Raw genomic sequence first — 23534 nt, forward strand, 5'->3', positions numbered from 1 at the left:
CTAAAAAAACAGGAGAGGATGAGATCAGGCACCATGCATACTGTGCACATCTCCCCTCTGCATTTCACAGTGGTCATGGATAGACAGTCACCTTTAAAATGTTCCTCTCGTCTACTCATTTCTTTATATACAATGGCAAAAGCAATTTCTTGGACCAAGTATGTTAGCTATAAGTAAATCTGTGAGAGACTAGGAGGAAAACACACTTTTTTTCTTTATTTTTTAAATTTTTCTTGCGTTGAGAACTCTGCAAGATTCCTTGGGGGAGGGGGGGGAACTGAAAACAAAAACCAACTAAAAGTCAAAACCTATTAATTAAATATTGGGGAAACCACCCCTATCCCCACAACAGTGAAAACCTAGGCAAAAACATGACAAACAAAACATGAAATTCCAGTGCCATCTATGGGAAATATATATATGCATAGAATTAGGGGAGGCATTCATGCAGAAAACTGAATTATTTTAAAGCCAAGAGAAGTCTTGGAAAAAGTAATGTGATAGTGAAGGCTTTAAGCATTGAGTTCAGGTAAAAACGCAGAAGACAAATATGTAATACAAATATCTTGGCAGCTCAGGACTAAGCAAAAGCTCTGTCAACAAGAGATGGAGGAACTCACTTGTGCTAGCAGGGCATCAGCCAGCACTAAAAACTATGGAGCTGGTGGCAAACCCTGCTTTTGGCATCCATGATCCAGTGGAAGAGCTTTTGCTATCAAAGCCCACAGCTCAGTTCTGGACCAAAGCTGGTTCACTGATGGGCAGCACTCCTCTCCAGCTGGATTTTGATGGCTGGCATTTGCACTCCTCACTCCTTATAGACTGAATCTCCAGCAAAGACAAGGTCCCAGTCTACTGCTATTGAGTTCCTACACAAGAGACATGGAAAGGGATCCAACCTGTGTGCTCCTGTATGGAATCTTCAGGCTTAAACTCTCGAATTCTGTATGCTATAATGGGAATGCGTATGACTAAGGACTGGGAAATCCAGCCTGCTATATGTAATGTGCTTTAGGAACTTTTGGAATACAGCTGCTTTATAAATGCCAGATACAGCACCATTACTTTCACTTCAGATTTCATAACTTTGGCAAAAACATTCCTGTCAGGTTAAAACTTGGCCTGTTTCTCCCAGACTTGGAAGGAAACCTTTCTTTTTCCCCAAATCTGAGGAATCTGGTTTGGCTGAATTTCAGTTTCATGCAAAAATGTTGAAAACATTTGCAACTAAGACCTTTTTCTGAACTCAGCTCAAGACATGCTTGTCTTCAAATGCTAAATTTGGGAATCTCTTACTAAGTTCTTTTTTGGGTGATTTTCCAAGAATACCCCGTTCTCCTTCATTTCTTGGTGACACACGTCCCACTTGCCACCCTTAATCTAGTTTCTTAAATAATTCACTACTGTTGGTATATTATGTAGTTTTATACTTCAGACTGAACATCATACATTTTAATATGTTTCAATCCTGTTTGAAATTCAGTTTGCAAACAGGACAACACATCATCCAATGTTATATCTAATCAGAAAGTGCACTGCTATTTCACTTGATCCAAAGACTATGGAAGTTAATGTTAGGACTCTTTTCAACTGTATTGAGTTGACAGCACATGTAAAATGGAGCCAAGTCTTTTGAAAAAGAGAAGAGGTCCTAAATTTATTTTTTAAATCATTTAAGAAAAATGTTATTTGGAAAAAAGAGAATTTTAAACAATGTGTGTGTGTGTATGTACAGATAAATATATGAAAAAAATACCCAGAAGCATCTTTGGAAAGCAGTAAACCACTGATAGATGGATAGGTAGATAGAAAGAGATATTGCACATCTGGGAACAGAAACGCTGTTCACAGTACACACAGCACAGCTGAGCAGATGATTTTGAAGAAGACTCATAGCAAACATGGCATTCTGTGCATTTTTGCCAGGCTACAGTAGAGTATGAACAGTAAGAGTGACTGACATGGCAACTGCTGCTCTAAAGACCAGTTTACCCATTGTGAGGCTTTGGCAGTGTCCATGGAGGGATACTGGGGGTGGCAGCCCAGAGCCACCAACCAGCAGCAGAAGATCATAAAACTATAGAATCACAGAATGATTTTGATTGGAAAAGAACTTAAACTCATCCAGTTCCAACCCCTTGCCATGGGCAAGGGCACCTTCCAGTAGACCAGGATGCTCAAAATCCCATCCAACCTGGTAAAACAGAGACCAGAAGGAAGGAGGAAGGAAGTTGGTGGACAAAAGAAATCAACAAAATAGTATGCTGGGGAAAGAACAAGAAACTTTGGACTTTCTGGTATGTGAACTAAATATACTCCTGGTATTTCTAACTGGCTCTGACATGGACTTGTATATCATGATTTGCTTATTGAGATAGAAAAGCTGGTTCAGGAAAATGGTATATATGTGCTTTTATTTTTTCTCCCTCCTTGACTTTGTGTTAAAGATATAGACTGACTGTGTAAGAATCACCTTGGTAAAGTTGTGAATGATTTATGGCATGAACAGTCCCAGACAAGTGCAGGAGCAAACACAGGAAGTGCCGTGCTGGTTTCTGTACTACACAGCTCAGTCAGAAAAGCCCATTAAGTTCAGGCACTCAAAAAGAACAGAATCTCCTTGACACTCTGGTGCTTTAGCTCCTTTTACTGGGGTCCTCAGTAAAGCAACCCTTTTCTCAATGTGTTAGGCAATATCTGTCCTGTCCTCTTCCTGGTTCACCCGCTGATGAGTGACATTCTCAGCTAATGGAATGGTTTTGAGAGTCTTCAGTGTTTTTAAACACAGAAAACATTGAGTTCCTTCTATCTTCCCTCTAGTTAATTCTCAGTGCTTCTGAAGAGGCTTCTGAAGATTGCTGCTATTACTAATGCAGGACATGAGTTAGCACAGAAAGACATCCAACAGCCAGAAAAAAAAATCATTCAGTAGAACAGATAATTCTGCAGGACTTCTACATCTCCCCAGCATTTTAAACATACACAATAATGGTAAAACATTTCACTCTCATACAGCCATGCACATGAGGGTGCACATTGTACCACTGCAGAAATATCCCCCATTTTAATATAATAGTACAGAGCTAGCAAAGAGAGTGTGGATGTCTCCGTTTCTCCATGGTACAATTGGCCTTGGCTTATCCAACATCTTATCTCCTTATCCAGTGCTAGAACAGAAATAACGACAATGTGGAGCCTTCTGCCAGGTGGGTTGAATTTCTGCCCACAGCTTCCAAGGAGACTTGAAGAACCCTGCTTTGCAGAAGCATTAAAATCCCACAGAGAATCAAAGTGAACGCTGGGCACTTAGCTCCTGCATGCACAGAGCTCCTGCCTCATGGAGACTTTCCTGACCTTGCTGATGGTTCACAGTAGTACCAGCTTAATGCACATGGCTGGTGGCTGAGAAGCTTTGGAGTGATACTCCAACAGCAGTGTCACTGCAGTAGGCCAGCCTTGGGAGTAACTTTATTGGCATGGGGACTCATGGCACCCCATCCAGGAGCTTATGGACCAAGGAGAGTCCTGGTCCACAGCATGTGTTGGTTGACAGGTTGATCTGGCAGGTCATCCCACATATTTCAGAGGTGGACCTGAGGATGTCAGGTCAGTACGTGGAGAGGAGAGCAGATGAACACACTGGAGTGCTCAACTGCAATTAATCTTCAGGTTTTGAAATCTACTGTGCTGCAAATAAAGCAAAGCAACAGCCAAATGGCTCAGCACAGGCAAAAAAGGCATCAATGCTGGGATGTTTAGAGTACAAAGCCCACTCAATGGGATGAGTGTAGGGAAAAGAAAACACATGGCTGAGGCATGATGACAGCGGAGGTGGAACAGGACCAGGCAGGAAGCCAGGGCACGGCCAGTGGTGCACAATCCATACATACTCCAAAGTGATCATTCCCTTCCGCTGGTAGCACTTCCTAACAGTGCTGCCCATACCTGATAATATGGCAGGACAAAGGGAAGCCTGTGCTGGCTGATCAGTAAGACTGTTTTTAGATGGTGAGGAGAGCTGTGTGAAAGGGCCAGTGTGTAGAGAAAGAGCAGTCACGTTTCGCCTTTGTGGAAATAAGAAATCAGATTGTGCATTAACCACTTCACAGCAAGGGAAGGAGGAAGGAACATGCTTGAGTTAAAACTTCAAGAGAAACGAAACAAAGGAAAGCTTTCAGGCTTTGAATAAAAGGTTCCTTATATTCTATCTGCCTGTGTTTCCTGATGTGTGCATGCATTGCATCTTTTGGGAAAGGAGAGCTATTTTCTTAGATTCCTGTAAAGACCTCTATTTCATAATTAATAAAATAAAATGAAAAGGTCAATCAGCATCATCATGAGAAACAAGACATGCCTGTGATTTTCAAATCTGCTGAGTTTAAGTATCTTTCCTAGTGCATAACTGGTATTAAGGGAATATTTTTTTAGCTTTTATTCAGAGCTGAGTTGCAGAGGTCATGGTAAACTGGAGCTAGGGCTATTCAAAGTTATGTTCATGCTTATAAACTATCTTGACTGCTATAGGCTGTGCTATTTTCTTTAGAGACAAAACATACCCTCACACTCACTCTTCAGTATGGAGCTCAGCAATCTCAGGAGTCTGAGCTTTGTTTTTCTTTTAATTTTATTTGAAACTCTTCCAAATCCTGGATGGGTTTCAAATCAGAGGGATCTTACCCAAGGACTCATTTTTTAAAGCAAAGTTGTATAATGCAACGTTCTCTTTTCTGGACTTTATGTAAATGTTATGCTTGCCAACCATCAATTCAGTAGAGCATGTTTTTGCCACTGTCTCCACAGTGGGTTTCCCGTAAAGACCTTCACTGTCAGCCAACTATCCCACAGCCCTAAAACCAGGTCTGTTCTCCTGCTTCACAACCACACTGTTCTCACCGGGAATGTCTACTTAATCCAGAAGTAACAATACTTTGATGTGCTCCCTTAACATCATACAGAAACTGCTTTTTCCAAGACAAAATAATGGGGAAGGAAGCAGCAAAAAGGACAACTCATGCACTACAGCAGCAACGATAATATTCCTCTGATATTGTGATGATGAAATTGACTGTGATTTTTGACCTATCAATGTTGATTACACTATTGGATTCTATATTAAATGTTATAGGTTGAGGAGTAAAATTAGAATAAATGAGTTTAAAGTCTGGTGTACGTTATATTCTACTGGATAATATACTATATCTTACAATAATCTACTAGTATTAGTATTTGCTATTGAGCAACTTGGTCTAGTGGAAGATGTCCCTTCACATGAGAGGGGCATTGGATCTAGATGATCTTTAAGGTCCCTTCCCACCCAAAATATTCTATGATTATACCCTAAAGGCAATCTAAACCCTGTTATTCTTAGACAGGGCTGCCAAGTCCTTGGGCATCCATAGAACTTTCATCCCAAGGCTATTCCCTCGTCCCCTGTTTGCTAACCCCAAGAGCTGGCAAGTGATGCACTCCCAGTCCCTCATCTCCAGTGGGACACCTCAACACCACCTCAAGTAACACTCACTGGATTTTCTGATGGGCCTGTGCTGGGTTTGGCTTGGAGCACAGTGTTGGAGATGGGCAAATGGTGCTGTAAAACAGATCCTCTAACAGGATGCTCTGGACCACAATGCAACACCATGCTGTTTTTCCTGTATCACTGTCACCCTATTTTACAATACTTTACACACTTTAGGTAACAAATATAACAGGAGAGCAGCACCTTGCAGAGAGAGAAAGAAACAAAATGATTTAATACTGTCAAAATAGAACACTATCATCAGATGTGAGATTGGACTGGAGAAGGTCAATAGAAAAGGTACAATAGTTGCTGTACTGAAATATTCCAGGTTATTCCTGTATGATACAGTGTTGTTTTGCAAGAGGGGAGTGGAGGCAATGTGTGTAAGATGGCCATTGGAAAGAAAAAAAACACATCAGGAAAAGATCAATGCTTGACTGAGCTATTTTATTAAATTCCCCCTGGATTTAGTCTGAGACATAAGGCATGATACGATCAGAGCAGATTGCTTTGGGTTATTCCACTCTGAAGTTGTCCATATATTTGACATTGGTCATGACATATTTAATTTGAACTGGAAGTTCAGATTTAATGGTTGAATTCAAGTGGAACGGGAAGCACATATCCAAGTCTGGACTTACTGTCCATGACTATTGCTGCTAACCTCTCTCACAGGGTATTATTAGTGCATGTAGGACCTGGGAACAGCCCTGTACTCTCAGAACAACATAGGCTATAGGGTGAGAATCCCATTAATGACTAGTAGGACCCAAAGTGGTTTCCAAAGATGAGGTTACCATACCGAGAACTATATGTGATGCAGTTTGCAGGAATGAGGAGAACCTTTGGTTTCCACAGAGCCAACAGGAATTTTACTACTGACTGTAATAGAGGCAGCTTTCATCCTTGTGTAGAATCCCCAGGAAAAAAGCAAAAGAGAACAAAGCAAAAGAGAGTGAATGCTTACAGGCTGTCTAGTTCAACTGCCCTCTCATTCCCACTGAAATTCTATATGGATACAAGTAATTCCTTTTGTACACTGCTTACTGCACCAAACAACTGCTATGAAAGAATCTGCCCTGACAGGCTGGCTTTAGGAGTATTTTGCAAACTGTGCTGGACAGGATTTAGCATGAAAACACTCTCATCTACTGAAAAATTAGAATCAAATTCTTTTTAACATACTACCCAATATGAAAATAATACCAGTAAAGTAGAACTGAAAAGACAGACTCATTAACTAGAGGTACAGTTAGTAGCAGAGGACTTGTTAGTAGCAACATACGTGACTATTTCTAGACTCACTTTCTATTACCAGAATTTAGTTATGCTCAGCCTAATAGGCACTATTAACTTCTTGCATTTACCTTTCTACAACAAAAAAGTCAACAGAACCAAGTATTCTCCCATGCATGTAAGAAGCCCACTGACTCTTGCACTTATCTGGACACAGTGGGTTTTGAGCTCTCCACGAAATGATTAGGGAAACAAAACTGTGCACGTTCACTCCCCAGCCAGCAATAAACAGAATGAAGAACATAGATGAAGTGAAAGAACATTCAAAATACACCCTTACTTATTGTCTGGAGGACATAGAACAAAATGGCTGTAATGATGCTGCACGGTTCCTGCATTAGTTTCACAAAATCAGGTCTTCTGGGTGTTACATTTTCTGAAGTTGGTGATGGCAATGAAGAAAAACAAATACCTTAGGTGGCATCCAACTGCAGAGTGGGGGAGTGGTTTCTCTACTTGAAGTGTTCACATTTCATATGCTGCCACCTGCATTGCATGGTTCAAGATAAGATACATGGGTCTGAAGAATAGAAAACACTTCCCTCCCCAGTCCAGCTACAGGAAAGTATGTGGACAGAAGGGAAAAATGTCCTGGTGAAGAAAAACCTCGTCTGAAGGTTTCATGCTTTCATGACAGATTTCTTTGGCATCCTATCCACCTTACTACTGTTATCTCCAACTACTCGTTGGGCTGAGATGATGTCCCTACATCACTGGTTGTGCCCCGAGCAGAACATAGGTCTGCTTCCACCTCTTGCAAACATGGACCTGCTTATCCCAAAAGCTGCTCAGGAGCTGTAGTCTGCATGGTGCTGAGCTCCATGAGCCAGTTCTCATGACCAACCCTTCCCTGCCCACCATGGGGGTGACGTGGGGAGAATTAGGCAGGCAGCCCCTGTGCCTGCAGCACCACATGCCACTAATGGTCCCTCCATGCATCCCCCTCAAGTGTTACTTAGAGTTTTGGACAGCATCATTAATCTGAGAGCACTTATGGAGATATATCGGTATCCACCTGATCATTGAAGTCATTTTCTCCTCCCATATGATTCATTGGGAGGGAATTAGGGTAAAACATAAAAAGTATGCTGATGTAATGGTACATTTTTCAGGAGCCCATTCACTGTCTTCACCTTGAGTTTTCAGATGGGCTGAAGTTGCAAAGCAAACAATGGGAAATCTTCCTTTAAAATCATGCTAAGGGAAAAAAAAAAGGAAGATAAGAACACTTTTCTAGCATACCTCAACTCTGAGTTATCAAACGCAAGGTGTTTGTTAGATGCAACAGGTTCCTTCCTACGAAGCAGTGTTCTTACATTCCTCACACCCCCTGTAGGCTTTGAAATCAGTGTTCAAAGTGGACTTTCTGAATTCATGAAAACCCACAGGTCTATAATACATCCCTAATGGAAGTCAAACATGACACCCTAGAGATAAAACACAGTGGCCTTACCCTCTGTTCACAGTAGGTGTCTGTGTATAATAAATATTTTATTTTACTACAAAAACAAATAACTAAACATACCCCCTGTGTTTGTTCTGAACTCTACAGTAGCTTTTGTGAGTTTACTATATTTCAAAGCCGAGATAGGAAACCACAAAGTCACGTCAGCTATATTGCATGCTAGCACAAGGCGAGCCAGCTCTGCTTCCAGCCCCACCAAGCTCCTGGGACCTGAGTGGCTCTAGCCCTCTGGAACAGGACACATGAGGAGCATGGCTTTGGGGTGGAAAGCCCACCAGGCACAGCCCCAGCCTACAAACAATGCATAAACCCCAAACAAATCCTGTTGGTTTCGTTACTTTCAGTGTTAGGTGATGGTCCTAAAGGACCTCAGGTAAAGTGGACCATGTGCTCTGTTTGCTGTAGGATTTGGGGTACCTTTGTTCAAGATTGGACACCCAAAATACACAGGTGAACTGACATCAAAGGGGAAGCGTAGCATAGTAGCTCCTCAGAGCTATTTCATATACGGCCATGCTCTTGATTGTACCTATGGCTGCTGCACTTCTCTAGTATTGCCTCATTTCTTAGGATATTTGCTCTGAAAGAAGCAAGTAGAAGACAAAATAATCCCCCCCCCTATTTTATTATCTTCAGGAGTTCTTCAGTTGTGGGCCTGCAATGACAGAGAACCTCATCAGCTTCAGAAAACCAGAAGGAGAAGACCACTAGAAAGAAGAGCCATGATGTGCAGCAGGGCTGCATGTCAAGGGCTGGGTCCCTCTCCATAAACCAGGCACCATCACTAAGGCTGATGCAGACTCTCCACAGCTTAACCTTGTTAGATACACCTAGTACAAAGCATGCTTGCTGCAAGAATATAGCTAATATTTTGCTTCCCAAGGTGTTTGTACTGCTCCTCTGGTTATCAGGATGCTATCTTATCTGTTTGTTGCTTCTGGAAAGGGCATCCTCATGGTGCACCTCTACCTTGGATGCCATCCCTCCAGCTGAACCTGAAGGATGCTTCAGCTCTAGCACTGCAGTTTTCCTGTCTCACAGCACCACAGATGCCCACCACACTTGTCCAGCAAGTGCCTAGTGCCTGCTAATAAGAGAAATGTGATGCCTCTATTGGACACAGATTAGGTTGTGAGACATCACTCTTATTTCAAGGGCAGTGTTGAACCACCCAACTTTTAAATATGTGTGTATATGTGTGCATATATATATATAGGAAAAGCTATCGTAAATGTGCAGTTCCTGATGAATCACTGAGTTCTGACAGCTTTACACAGATATAACTGCACCCGGCCAATTTCTCAGCTGGTGTAAACTGGCACCCATCCATGGGCTGTAATGAAGGCAGGCCAATTTACACCAGCCAGCTGACCCACTTTTATTGATTTTAAATGATTTACATCAGGCTCAGGATGGAGTAATACCTCGTTGAATCAGGCCCAAGAAGCATGTGCCCTAACCTTACATTATCGGGGAATTCAAAATTAAGATTTCTTGAACTGTCATTATTTCATGCTTTTACATCTAACAAAAGCAAGATTTTCGAAGTGCTGCACTGTGAGGATGTCATTATCTAGACACAATAATAAGAGATTCAGGTACTGTAAAAAACCTTAAACCTTGACTTGCAGATTTATACAAGACATTTAATGTTATTTTAACATAGTATTTGGTACGTACTTTTATATGTTTCGGTGGCTTACATCATCACTCTTACTGTAGTAAAACTTACATGTCCTTTTTCTTAAATAATATCCTTGTGTAAATTTTTGTAAGCTCTAGGTCTATTTTATGACCCATAAACTTTGACAATATATTAAAATCTTGGAGGAATTTAATATCAGTAGAAGATTATCTTAAGAAAATCATTTCTCCGTGTTACAGAGACTTAGACATATCTCGTATGTTAAAAGGTTTAATGGCTGTTTGTAAATTTTATGGTAACTGTCAATAACTTCATAATATATTGAGCCAGTTAATAGGTCAACAGAAAATATTTATAACCTGCTATAAACTCTTTACCAAAGAATAAACTTAATTTCTAATGATAATGAAACATAAAAGTCAATGAATATTAATTTTAATATTTTATCCGAATTTAAACACAGTTTTACCATTTGCTGTGAACGCTGAGCAGAGGTAAAAAGTGCTGCTTTTTGTAACTCTGGGCAAAAATCCCTGTAAATATCATCAGTGATGGGAGTTTGCATCCTCCTGTAAGAGGAAAGCATGGACACCTCCAATGAAGGAATGCTATATACATAAAAAGCATTCTTGAAAAGATTTTTGTCTTTTTCAATAAAGCAGTTTTGCTCAACACCTCTTCCTCCTGCTTCTGCAAAATGGACTTTTGGTATTTAAATGTTTTTCACACGTAAATTGCATGTCTTATTTCACCCTAAGCATGGTCCTGCAGTGCGCTGCATCCCACTACTGTCAGTACAAGAGGTGATGTGCCCAGACGGCTGAGGTACCAAGGGTCCCCTCCCCTTGTTACATAAGGCTTGACCATGCTAGACAGGGGCAAAATATATTCATATTAACACTGCAGATGTGGAAGTCCAGCTCAAAATTATCAAGATACACAGATTCCTATAAAACCCCAAACTCACAAATTAGGAAATGCTCACATCATGCCACCTTCCAGGCTCCCCACTTGTATCACATCACAGTCTATTTTACCTGGTTTGAAAAGACCAATGGTCAAATCTGACCAGGATTCAGGGGTACTGGATCAGGCCACACTTCTGCTCAGTCTCTAGCACTCAGCTCCGCTCTGGTCATCCTCTCCTTGCACCTTCATCTCATGGACAGAGACATGAGCTTTCATAGAAGGAAGGGCAGGCAGGCCTATTGCTGTGGTTTTCAAGCTACAAAGTCGATGAACTGCACCCAATTAATTTTTTACATTTAATATTAGGCTTTATTAATCTAGTATTTTATTAATAGAATTCTTAAATATTTAATGCCAAATTTTTATACGTAATGCTAAGACTTATTAATCTATTAAATTTTATTAATAAAATTTTTGTAACTCCCCCCACCCCCCCCCCCAGTTATGTAATTTTTAAAACATTGCAACTCCAGACTGAAAAACATGAAATCCATCTTCCCAGATCAGGTAAGGATGGTGCTCACTCATTCCTCCTCATTCCCCACCACTGTTTAAGCACTGTGGCCTTATTTCCTCCCTATTCAGGGTAGCTGCAGACAGACCTGAGATCCAGCACAGCCCTACCTCCCCTCCGAATAAGCCCTAATTATACTTTGTGTGTTAAGGCTAGATTGAATAGAACACAACTCCCCTGTTAAGAAACTCTTCTTTAGTTGCATATTCCTGAGGCACCTTATGGGAAGCCCATTCTGCGTATAATCTGATTTTTTTCCACTTCCAAATTAGTAACACAGTCACATAGCAAATTGGAATATGCATGTAGCTTCAACACTGATATGGCGTTGCCTTCTCCTCTTCCTGACACTTTTGATGTTGTTCCCTTTCATCGTCGTCACCGTCCTGCTTCTGCAGCAGACTTCACATCTAAGGCCTTGCACAGGGCATAATTAGAAGCTGCAGGACCAAGACATGAAGGTTGGGCTCTTGTTTTTCAGGCAGCAGCTCAGGGAATGGTAGCTGGTCCCTCGGTGGTCACTGCACGGATAGGGCCATTACCCACCCCACAAGGATGCCCCAGGGGTGCCCTGTGCCTTGACTTGGCTGCCTGGTTGCCAATGGGATGAAAAGGGATCAATGAGCAACAATCTCTAAGTCACCTTTGTTAAGCTGAGGGAAACATCCTGTAAAGCAGAGAAGTTCCCTCTTACTTCTCCCATCTCCATTCTCTCCCTTCCAAGCAGGGATGGGGAAAGGAAGAGGCACAGAGGTCCCTTCCCACACTGGCAGAGCCAAGGCAGCTCTCACTTAACATCTAAGTGCTGCAAAGCAAAGACAAAGCTTTCCATCTTGGCTGATATATCATTTTCTCACCCTCACAAGGACATAAAAATCGTGTATAATAAACTACGCCCTGCCTTGCACTTTATCTAGTGTCCAAGCTCCCTTTCTGACTTCAAAAAAGCAATTTTGCTACAGTACAGTAAACCCAGCTAGTTCTCAGCTTGCTGTTGCATAAGAGGCATCTTAACATCCAAAGCTCTTAGGCAAGAATAACCATTTATCTCTGCAAAGCACTGAACAAACAGGATTTATTGCAATTTTGTAGCTGGCTGATTGAATCATGTTTGTTTTTCTGGAAAGGGTTGGTATTTGGAAAATAAACTTCTTTTTTTGTAAGAAAATGCATGTACCTATCCAATAAAAATATGCTTTTAACATGAAGGAAGGACACCACGAGCCCTTCCCAGCTGTCAGGCCCTTGGAGACCAGACCCCAGGCTGAAGACACTGGGAGCTGATGGAGCAGCTTGGAGCCCATTTATCCACCAGCTGCAAGGGGACACGGGTAGCTGTGGAAAACCGCATGCTCACTACAACCTCTCTTTATTCCTACACCATGCTTTGCAGGAGCACAGCAGTGATTTGGGGGCTCTCTACCTTTTGTGTGTCACAAAGCTCATCCTAATACTTGGCCAATATGTTGCATCCTGCTTGTTTGGTGTCAGAGGAGCTTGGCAGCTCCAGAAGCTGCCCCCATTGATAACCTCTCTACAGACCCTTACTTGGCATGCTGGGCTCACCTGGTGCTGCTTCATGAGAAATGTCATATTTCAGTGTTTTTAAGAGGGGAAAAGAAGATGTTTCCACTACTGTTAATGGTAAGGCTTGTGGAAAGACAAAAAAAAAGACGAAGACACAGCTGTGTATTTACTGAAAACACTCCACTGTAAAATAACAAAGTTCTGAAACAAAAGGTGCCTCATCCTGCTGCCACCCTACTGGGCACCACACTGAGGGGGTCTCCGGCACAAGAGCAATTTACTTACAGTACCTCACATCCTGCAAAATTAGGCACAGTCTACATGTTAAGGAGGGAGCACCAGATCAGCTTCGGCTTTGAATTGCCTTGCTTTTGTCAGCCTCATTACTACAGCTCGAATGTTATTAAAATGCTGCTCTTCATCTGTTAATAATCATTTCACTTCTCCATCTCTGCCACATGAACTTTAGAACACTGTGAAATGGGTTTTGTAGTTGCATGTTTTTTTCAAGTTCATTGATCAAACATTTGTACATTTTAATGTTATAAATAATTGAAGAGCCTTCATTTTTCAGTGTTAAAATTAAGTTTTCTGCTCTGCCTTCTAAAACTAGAACAAGGGGAAGCGTAATTTAAGCCATGAAAAGGCTGCAAAATACGAGAAACTCTCTGTAACCCTTTTCTGTGAGTCTCTCCTCGTTTCACTTTGATTCTTGCGAAGACTGAAGTGCGTGCAGCCGGCCCTTGACAGGCTCCTCCAGCAGGTTACTAGCTAGAGGAGTTCACCTCTTTTCAGAGGAGGCTTTAAACATGGGATGGATACAAGGAGACTGTTTGAAGCCACCCAGCAGGTTTGGGGAGAATGGGGGCAGGGAGGAGTTGGGTACAATGGAGCCAGACAGGGATGCTCAGATGAAGGACAGTGGTTTATCTCTCAGTGCATGTTTTTCTTCCCTTCCCAATGTGTGTGTTAAATAGGAATGAAACTTAGCAAATGAATGGACCCAGGAATGACCCAGCACGCATGGGAAATAGGAAGAGGAAAGCATAAGGATGCCTATGGGAAGGAGAGGGAAAACAGGATACAAAACTGCATTAGCACCAGGTCCTACGAACACTGTGAAAAGCTCCCATTCCCTCAGGTCCCAGACCCTCCTGCTACCCCAGAAGTTTAAACCAAACACCTCTATAGCTACACAAAGGGTGGCAAGAGGTTTTGTCCCCGTGTCAGCCCTCAAGCTGGGCTGAGAACGAGGCAGATGAATATCCTGCAGTTTGTGCAGATGATGTCTGCGAAACAGGCAGCCAAATTAACAGTATCTGTTTTCCTGTGGATCTGTTTGTGTGACAATTTGGTAATGTCGAGCGTGAACCCTGGGGTCTTCCACTAAAGATCTAAGCCTGAGTCTAAATCTAGGTCAAAGTCAACCTCAAGTCAAGCAAAGTTAGTCATCGGTACTGGTATAAACTGCTGCTGGGTCAGCTGCTGAAATGAATCAACATGGAGCAAGCCTAATATTTCCAGTTTTTGGACGCGTATCACAAGCAGATGCTCATCCAAGATATATCAGAAGAGACTCATCCTCCTCCATTGAAGCTGTGCTGGGAAATTTCCATGGGAAGGAGTTCCCATGGGAGATGACTGGAGCTCCCTGGCTCCAGCCATGATGAAGATGCTGTGGGAACAGCAGATCCCAAATGCTGGTTCAATTAACTTTGCTGGTGGACGCAGCCTCTGGAGTGTCTTCATCCCAGCAGATGTGGACAAGGGAGAGGATGCCTTGCCACCAGCAGATTTTAGGCTGAACAAACACATACACAAGATAAGCTTCCTTGAGAGTTATGATGGAAACTATTAATCTTTACATTAAAAGAGGTACAGCATGAAGCCTGGATGTCTCTCCATTCCCTGACTGCTGTTTCACTCCCTCAGAATTTTATAAAAATCATGTTGAGTGAAATGGAGGTTTACTGAAAACACTAAAAACCATGTTGATGGGCAAGCTACCCCTGAGCAATCGCTCTGCCCAAGTTCATTTCAAAGCAAGTGTTCCCAGAGCTGCTGTGATCCCAAGGCTGAGCAACAGCACACAAAGGCAGAACCCATTCCTCAACGCCAGCTTAAGAAAATGGGCAAACACATCTCTGCATCAAATTCAGTTTGGCCTGAGCTGCAAAAGCCAGTTCTAGCCATGCATAGCAGCACGCTGTGCCACGGGTGTTAAAGTAAGAGCCAACGAGCAAGTGGCAGGTTTAAAGAGAGTGAATTGCAATAGTAGCCTATTTGTGGCACTACTCCGGTGTTTTCAGAGAGCTGTCTCCAGCTCTAAATTGGAAGAACCATAACAGAGAGTGAAAGAAAAGGTAAATTAGGAGTTGGGAAATTCAGAACACAAGTACTTGGCTCCCTGCCTATCAACCACAGCTTTGATTTCCTTTCTGCTTCCCCTCACAAAACAATAAGGGTTAAAGGAGTGAAGAGTGAAAAAAATATCAAAAGCATACTGAACCTGGCTGAAATGGTAGGCAGGGCGAGTTTCTGTTCTCGGTATCACACTGTTAACTCCAGGAGATCGGGAGGAAGGCAGACTTGCCTCATCTCCCCATCAGACAGGAAAAAAACCCCACCAAGAAATAATACAAAACACACAAACAACTTTCAGAAACAGGCTGAGCACATTTATATCTTGTTCTTACAACATCCATCATGGAATATATTGTGTGCATTACTATTATCTGCCTTAACACGGGTGAACTGGGAGAGTGTTCTTTAGGCAGGAATCAGAACAATGAGGATGGCTCCATTCTATAGGCAGGGGTTGCACAGTGCCTCACATGCAGATGAAATATAGGTCCCTCTGAAATACAGGTCCTCACCCCATCCCTGAGTAGGTGAAAAGACCCTTTTGTCTCTATTGGTGGTTTGCCTTTAATCATAGATATTGCCTTTGATCCTGGAACAGTTAGTATAATCATAGAACAGTTCGCCCAAATCCCCACACTGTAAAGAACACTTTGCAATTATTTCTTGGTACTACTTAATGGAAAGGATTGGCTGGCGGTGCACAGCGTTATCAGCTGCTCCAACAAACGCTCCAGCCTTCAATATTAATCTTTGTATTCCCTGCATCTTCCAAGTTTCACTCCACAGGAGAGTTCCTTTTTTTTCCCTCTGCAGCAAGTGCCTTACTAGTGAGGGTGGATTAAGACAAAAGCAACACTACATGGTAGATTCTTCTTCTTTGTGTGGTGAAGTGTGTCTTTGTGTCTTTCACTTATAGGATTGACTGAAACATCACTTTCATATTCAAAAAGAAGTCTCAGCTTTTCCAAAATGGTTTGGCTCCTCTGCAAGGACTTCAGCTGCTGATATTCACTTGTTTAATTTTTCACCAAACATGCAGAATCTCTGACAACCATTTGTTTAAAGGACTTACACAAGTTGCTGTTTTAAACTTTTTTCCCCCTATTAATTTGTGACATACCATGGAATTTAATATTTTTTACCATGACTAATATATGAAATTTGCTAGCTTTGTCTGTAATTTACAGAGCACCCTGAATAATTGAGCCTTTAAGTTTAAAGGCTTACATTTTGTTATTCTAGCTGTGATTACTTGTAATGGTTTGAAGAACCTAAGGGGCTTTAGTGATGAGTGCCAATATAAAATACCCAAACTGACCTCAGCCCTCATTTTCATTTTTTTGCCTTCAATTATTGTTGGGCAAAAAAGAAGTAAAAGAAAATGAGGAAGAGACAGGGGAAGAGACCAGGAAATTAGTGTACTGAAAAGCCTGCATAAGAGTAAAGAGTCGCTAGCACCTCTGCTTTCAAATCTCTGCCTGCTCATTCATTCCCCTTTTTTAATACCTTCCTTGCTGTGTGTTACACTGTCAACTAGAGCTCGCTGTGGCGTGGTTCTGTCTTTTTAACCATCTCACGATGGTGCTGCAATGTAATAAGAAATATAAGGAATAGTTTTACTGCAGCCAGCAGAAGCCTCAGGTCCTAACACAGGTATCTGCTTTTCCAGTCTATCACTACAATGAAGCTTTTTGAGTTCAGCAAAGCTCGACCAGATGGAGACCCTCAGGAGACATGGATGGAGTGGAAGGTCTGCCTTTACAAGATGAAGCCACACTTTTCCAGGTCAGCTCTACCAAAGACACGAACAGCAGTTACATTAGCAAATCGCCGCATAAACCAGAAGAGGGAGACTCAATGAGCCTGTTGTCCCAAACCACTGCCCAGGTTTCGGTACCTGAATGAAGGGGCAGGACCTCACCTTTCAACAGCCCTCTACCTCAGCTGCTGTGCTAGAAAGCTGCAAGGAGTTTGATTCAGAAACCACTTGCACATGGACCCATAACAACCCAGTAAATGCTCAGAAGGCCATCTCTAGAGGACTATTCCCTACCCTCCCCATGGCAGGGCAACACCAAAGACAAGGAGCATCACAGCAACCACCAAAATGCAAATGTGCACTGGTGAGAGCTCTGTGCTGCCTGGGAGAAAGACAAGAGCACAAAGAGACTGCTGCTACACGTAAACATGGGAAAACAGGTCTTAGAAGGAGGCAGAATACAAAGCGATCTAATGGTACATTAGCCTTAAACCAGAGAGCAGTGTAGTACGGAATGCCTTCCAACAAGAATGTTATATATATATTCCTCAGGTCATGTTATTTCTTTTAAATATTAATCAGAAAAATTGGAAAGCTTTATTATAAAGATGACAAATGTTACCATGCCTCAAGGAAAGGTTGCGCACAGGATGTGCAAACTCATACTTATTTGATTCAACATGGTGACTGTGGGCTGCTCTTTTAATGAGAGAAATAAAACATCCTCTTAATTGGCTATAAAAGGATGCGCACCACAGACTTACTGAAAGATTAGGCTGTAGAGTTAGGACCTACTTTGTAACAATGCCTCATTTTTATTAATTTTATTTTTATTGGTTGTGAAATCTATAACTTTATCTATATTGTAGGAACAAAAGACTTTTTTTCTCTTTTTTTTAATGGAGAAAAAGAAAGAAATGGTATCCTACACAGGGTAAATTGAAAACATCAGTGTACCTTACGGAGGAATAGCACTTTATCATGATTTATACATGGGAACGTAACTGTTGCCAAAAAACATAGGTGACCTCTCTCTACCCTGTATTAATAATTACAGTATGGAGATGGAAGCACGATATGCAGGACACTCCTCTGAGCTACAAGAAAAGGGGGGGGAGGCTGTTTAAGAGACGTAAAAAGGAGGCAAGCCTGACTAGTAAGTGTTGACAGGCATCACATCTCATGCAATGAAAAACACATTATTGGAATTTACCCAAAACTCAGGTTTTATTCCAACTGCTCATATTATTTGTTATATATATATGGGGGGGGGGGGGGGGGGTAAGCTAAAGAAAAGCACTCTCTGAGCACCCTTTCTGGTCAGGCAAACACAGACCACCTCTCTGAACCCTGACATGAAATCCAAACTGAGGGAAGGGGCTGACAGAGGCAGAGCTGAACACTCAGTGACAACACTTGAATCCCAGGCAGGGTGGTTTGGGGTCACTCAAGGGGGGAGTGCTTCTTAACAGGACTTTCCAAACACCTACCCCCCCACCCATCAGGTGAAGGCCATTTGCCCTGCATGGGTTTCATTATTATATTAAGGAAAATGTTAGAAAATTAATGGAGAATGAAAAATGCACCTTTTATACATAAGACACTATTTAAAAAGCATCCTCCTTGCTCTTGCCCTTGCCCTTGCCCCTCCAAAAGCTTATTCCCATTCTTTAAAAGCCTGTCTGAAGTTTTCCTTCAAAATAACTACAATTATGAGATGGGAATAGGGAAGAGGTCCCACTCAGGAAGCTCAACAGCTCATTGCCAACACCGAGATTGCAGCAGTTGCTGCCAGCCTCCCTAGGCAGGTCCGAACAGCCCCATTCCCCAAGACGTCAGCCTCGATATGCAATTTAATAAATAAAGCAGAAAGCACCCTCTAGAATTGAGAGTGCAGAAGAAAATCCAAAACACATCAGCAAAGGCTGCTTTGGTTTACAAATTTATATTGAAACCTGTTAGTGACTGTGCTCATAATAGTTTTCATAAAGCACCGTAGGTTGCAATTTTAAACTTGACGTATGATGGAGCTTCCTGGATTAAATATGCCTGCTACTTTCTTTCCCCAGAAGACAAGGCAGGAAGAATTCTTCTTCCAACCTCCACAGCTTACTTTCCAGATTTTCATATCCTTAGGCTTATTCAATGCTGATCCGGAAGGAGCAAGCTGTACTCTTTTCCTTGTGCACCTCTGGGCAGGCAACATCAGTTCTGGACAAAACACAGGTGAGGAACAGCACTAAATCCAGCTGCAATGGGGAGACATATTTTTTGCCAGGGTTAAACTCACCCTCTTTAGGGCTGAGACCTCTCAAGGGACTGGTCCAGAGAAATCTGACTCTCACAAATAATTAGGCTCTTCATTTTTATATCCAGCCTAATAGCAGGCATCCTGCAGCATCTTTATATCAGGCGAGATGAAGCAGAAATAGACTGCACTGATATAAATTGCCTATTCTATATTTTTCTTGGGTGAATTTTGTTTCTTACTGAACCTTTCAGGCCCTGGAAAATGTAAAACTAAAGCAGGAAGCATGGGTTTAAATTATGTCAGACAAGATCAGACAGTGCCTGGAGCAGACAGGCTCTCTGCAGGTCCTTGCTGTAATGCTGCTCGGGCAGCCTTCTGGGAGAAGAGGAGGAGGAACCGGGGAGCAGTGAACAGAGCTGAAAGCACGTTAGCAAAACAGGTCTCTCTGTGCTAGGGTTCAGCACTGCAGCCTGCTGCAATGCACATGGTGGGGTGTCTGATCGGCACTTCCCTCCGTTAACCTAAATTTGCACTCATTGTTCTTTGCAGCCTGATGGTACAGTAGGACCGTGACACCTGAAAAATAACTATGGGTGCTGTGTAAAATACAGGGAGTAGTTTCTTAAGAAGGCCTCTGGATTCTTCAGGAAGTTGATATTGCCAGTTCTGCAGCATAATGCAAATTACAGAAATACTGGCTTCTTAGGTATTTGATTAGGTATTTGAAGCCAGGGGAAAGCATTTTTGCATGCCCAGTTCTAGCAAAAGTTATTTTGATAGCAGCTCATCGCTAAAACCAACACTCAAGTCCACTTTATTCTATTCCCAGCAATTAGAGCTACTTCAAATAGGGAATTTTAATTCAAGAAGTATAATAAATGTCATCCCTGTAACACGTACATTACTGTAATCTAATGTGAGTAAGAAGTCACTTGAGATGGAGACACGCAACAGCCCCTTTAGGGCTAGTGCCATAGCAGAGGCAACAAAAGGGAAACCCTCGTTAATCCATTGGAAATATCATGTTAATAAATGAAAATGAGATAATGACTTTTGTGGCTAGCTGAATCTTGTCTAAAGCCTCTTATGAGCTTCATGTGTCTCAATTAGGGACTATGCTAAAAGGTAGAGAAAAAAAAATCAGCTGCAGGCTGAACACAATAAAAAACAAAGTTAAATAAGGAAATGTACTTGGTATTATTATTATTGCAACCCTCCTGCCTGACCTAGAAGTGTCTTATTGTACAGATCCACCCCAAGCTCCCATTATAGCTTTTAATTGGTATTTCAGTAGCTGCTCCCGTAACGCAAGGCAAGTGCGGCTGTGATTTCTCTTCCCTATTGAGGATGTCTCAGCCAAAGTCTGTTTATCCTGTTTGAATCCACATCACACAAATCCACACAGGTCATCTGTTGTGTTTTGGCACCTATGACAAAGCCACGACCATCCTCATGCCTTGCGATTCTAGCATGCTTTTTCCACGCTGGGAAAAGCAAAGGGCAGGAGCAGGGTGAGCTTCCCAAGAAGAGGAGCATGGAGGCACACAAAGTTCTCTATCTGGGCACAGAAGGAGGAATCTGGCTGTATCAAACTGTTGCTTACAGATTTTATGGCATTTGCAACCCATAGTGCATAATTCCAACACTAGTAACATGCCTCACAGTTGCAGTTTTCTGAAGTTGAGGTGGAAGGTGTTTGACTAGAAACCAGAGTTTCCCTGTTTTAAGAAGTTAAGAGCTGTCTAAAAAGTGCTATATAATAACTCTTCATTAGATTATTATACTCCTAGAGTGCTGAGTTGTCTTTTTCCAGCAGACACACACGTTTTCTAAAAGCCCTACACTTAGTTGAAATTATCAGTTAGCAATTAAATCATTCTAAACCCTCATTACCTGTTATTTAGCATTCAAAGAGATTTTTTTAACTAAAACCCACCCAATTGACTGAAACCATCATCAGTTAGTGACACTGGTAGAGTCACCATTCCTGGAGGCATTTAAAAGAGATAGAGGTGCAACACTTAGGGAGACAGTGTAGTGGTGGCATTGGCAGTGCTGGGAGAAAGGTTGATCTTTGGGGTCTTTTCGAACCCAAACGATTCTATAATTCTAACTACTTGACACTCTTTCAAACACATTGACTAAATATCACCTCTCCAAAATATGACAAGGCTCATTTTTCATCATTTCCCTTTATTGTTTATTTTGTTGTTTGGTTTTGGTTTGGTTTTTTTCTTAAGCACAAGCGGGTAGCTCCTTAAGACTTGAGTTCTGATGAGTTCTTTTGGTACCCATCCCCACTCCAGCCCTTCACAGATTGGGTGCTGGGACTAGGGTCAGCACAGACACATCATGCTCCTACTTCAGCCTGCTATTTCTAACTTAAGAAAAATCAGGTTCAGCATGAATAAATTAAATAAAAATTAATTTGATAATTTAATAATTAAATTTTAATTAATAAAAAATAAATAAATCCCACAATTTCTCTTAGAAGGCTTTTCTAACTTGTGTGGAAACCGCTTCATTTTCTTGCTGCTCCTGAGCCCTGTGTGATTCTGAAGATGTTCAAAAGTTACTACAGAAGAAATTCTAACTTCTATATTCTCTTTATGTTCCTTTGCCCTTGTTTTCCAGCTACAATACTTCAGTGGGATAGTTTGCTTCTGAAATCACTACACTGCCAAGGATTTCAGAAATAACTTTCCCTCTGAAGAGCCAATTTCTGTGTGTTGGGCCTGTGACACTGCTGTTAAGGAGAATAATAGAATTCTAGCATGGTTTGGGTTGGAAGGGTCCTTAAAGCTCACCCAGCTCCAGCCCCCTTCCACTAGAGCAGCTTGCTCCAAGCCCCTGTGTCCAACCTGGCCTTGAACACTGCCAGGGATGGGGCAGCCACAGCTTCTCTGGGCACCCTGTGCCAGTGCCTCAGCACCCTCACAGGGAAGAGCTTCTTCCTTACATCTAATCTGAATCTCCCTTATTTAAGAGTTCAGGGTTTTGATCAGACTCCAAATTCCCTATTCCCCTTCAAATGGAAGCACCCAAAGTCACCAGGATTTTCGTATTCTTGCACGAGACTTATAATTTGGGATGATCCAAAGGCCATGGGGGAACAAGGTGCTCGGGTCACACTCCATTCACTGTGATTTATTTCCTTGAATCATTTTGTCTGATCTCAAAGCCTTCGCTCTTTAACCACGCCAGCAGCCAACCACAAGCTTCAGGAGGCGTGACATCGTGGGAGCCATCACGATTACTTAAAACTCAAAATGAGCATGATTGAGGTCAAACGTTTTTCCAAAAAGTCTAATATATGCGTCCCTAGAGGAGCCAGCTCTATTCACCTTAATCCTGAATCAACATAGCCTGTGTAAGTACAGGCTTGCCACAGCCCCACATCGTCCTTCAGGGGCCCACTCCTGCACTTAAAGTTGGATGCAGGAGCCTTGACGGATTTGGGCTGCAATGTGTATTGCCAGGAAAAGAAATCTGGCTCTGCTTTTTGAGTAGTTGCAAAACATCGTTAAGGCTTGACTTCCTACCAGCCTATAAGTTGCAGGCACTGGCCTCTCCAACTCCTGAGCAGGCACTGAGAGCCCATGCCAAGCATCTAAGAAGGTTTCCCTCCTGCAAATCCTGTGTTGGCTCAACCTTGGCACATGGGAGCAAAAGAGGAAGGAGCAGAGGATTCATGACCCTCTATGCAAAGCAATTGTTCTAAAACCCCGAAATCTGTATGCACACAAAAAATCCCATTGGTGTTAAATTTTCCTTGGACAGATGAACAGATAGGGGCTGACCTCAAGCTAAGTAACAACACAAGTCTTACATCAGATGTCCAAAGCCAAAACAACAACAGCAGAAAGATGAGCAGCTCATGTTTCCCCTCTCTCTAATGAGAATCTCTTGTTTCTAACGCAGAGTAGGGACAGCCATTCACCCATCATCAAGCCAGATGCCATCCTTTGCTAGGTGGCACCACTGGTAATGCCATTATTTCTGCATGCAGGCACTAAAAGCTATTTTGTGCTTGTTTCCTCTGGCAGAGGTAAATCACAACATGGGAAGCATGTTCCACATGAATGGTGGTCATTCTGGCCATCGCTGCTCTTCACTTCATGTACAAAGGGATCACACAAGATATTTGCAGAACTAAGCAAGACTTTTGTTCTCATTTGTCTTCTGGTTATTTATGATGCAAGCACTTCCACTCCACAGCACAAGGG

This window comes from Pezoporus flaviventris, unplaced genomic scaffold (genome assembly GCF_033815535.1).
Source record: "Pezoporus flaviventris isolate CSIRO_AGI_PZ_B2104156 unplaced genomic scaffold, CSIRO_AGI_Pfla_v1 ptg000129l, whole genome shotgun sequence".
NCBI lineage: Eukaryota > Metazoa > Chordata > Aves > Psittaciformes > Psittacidae > Pezoporus > Pezoporus flaviventris.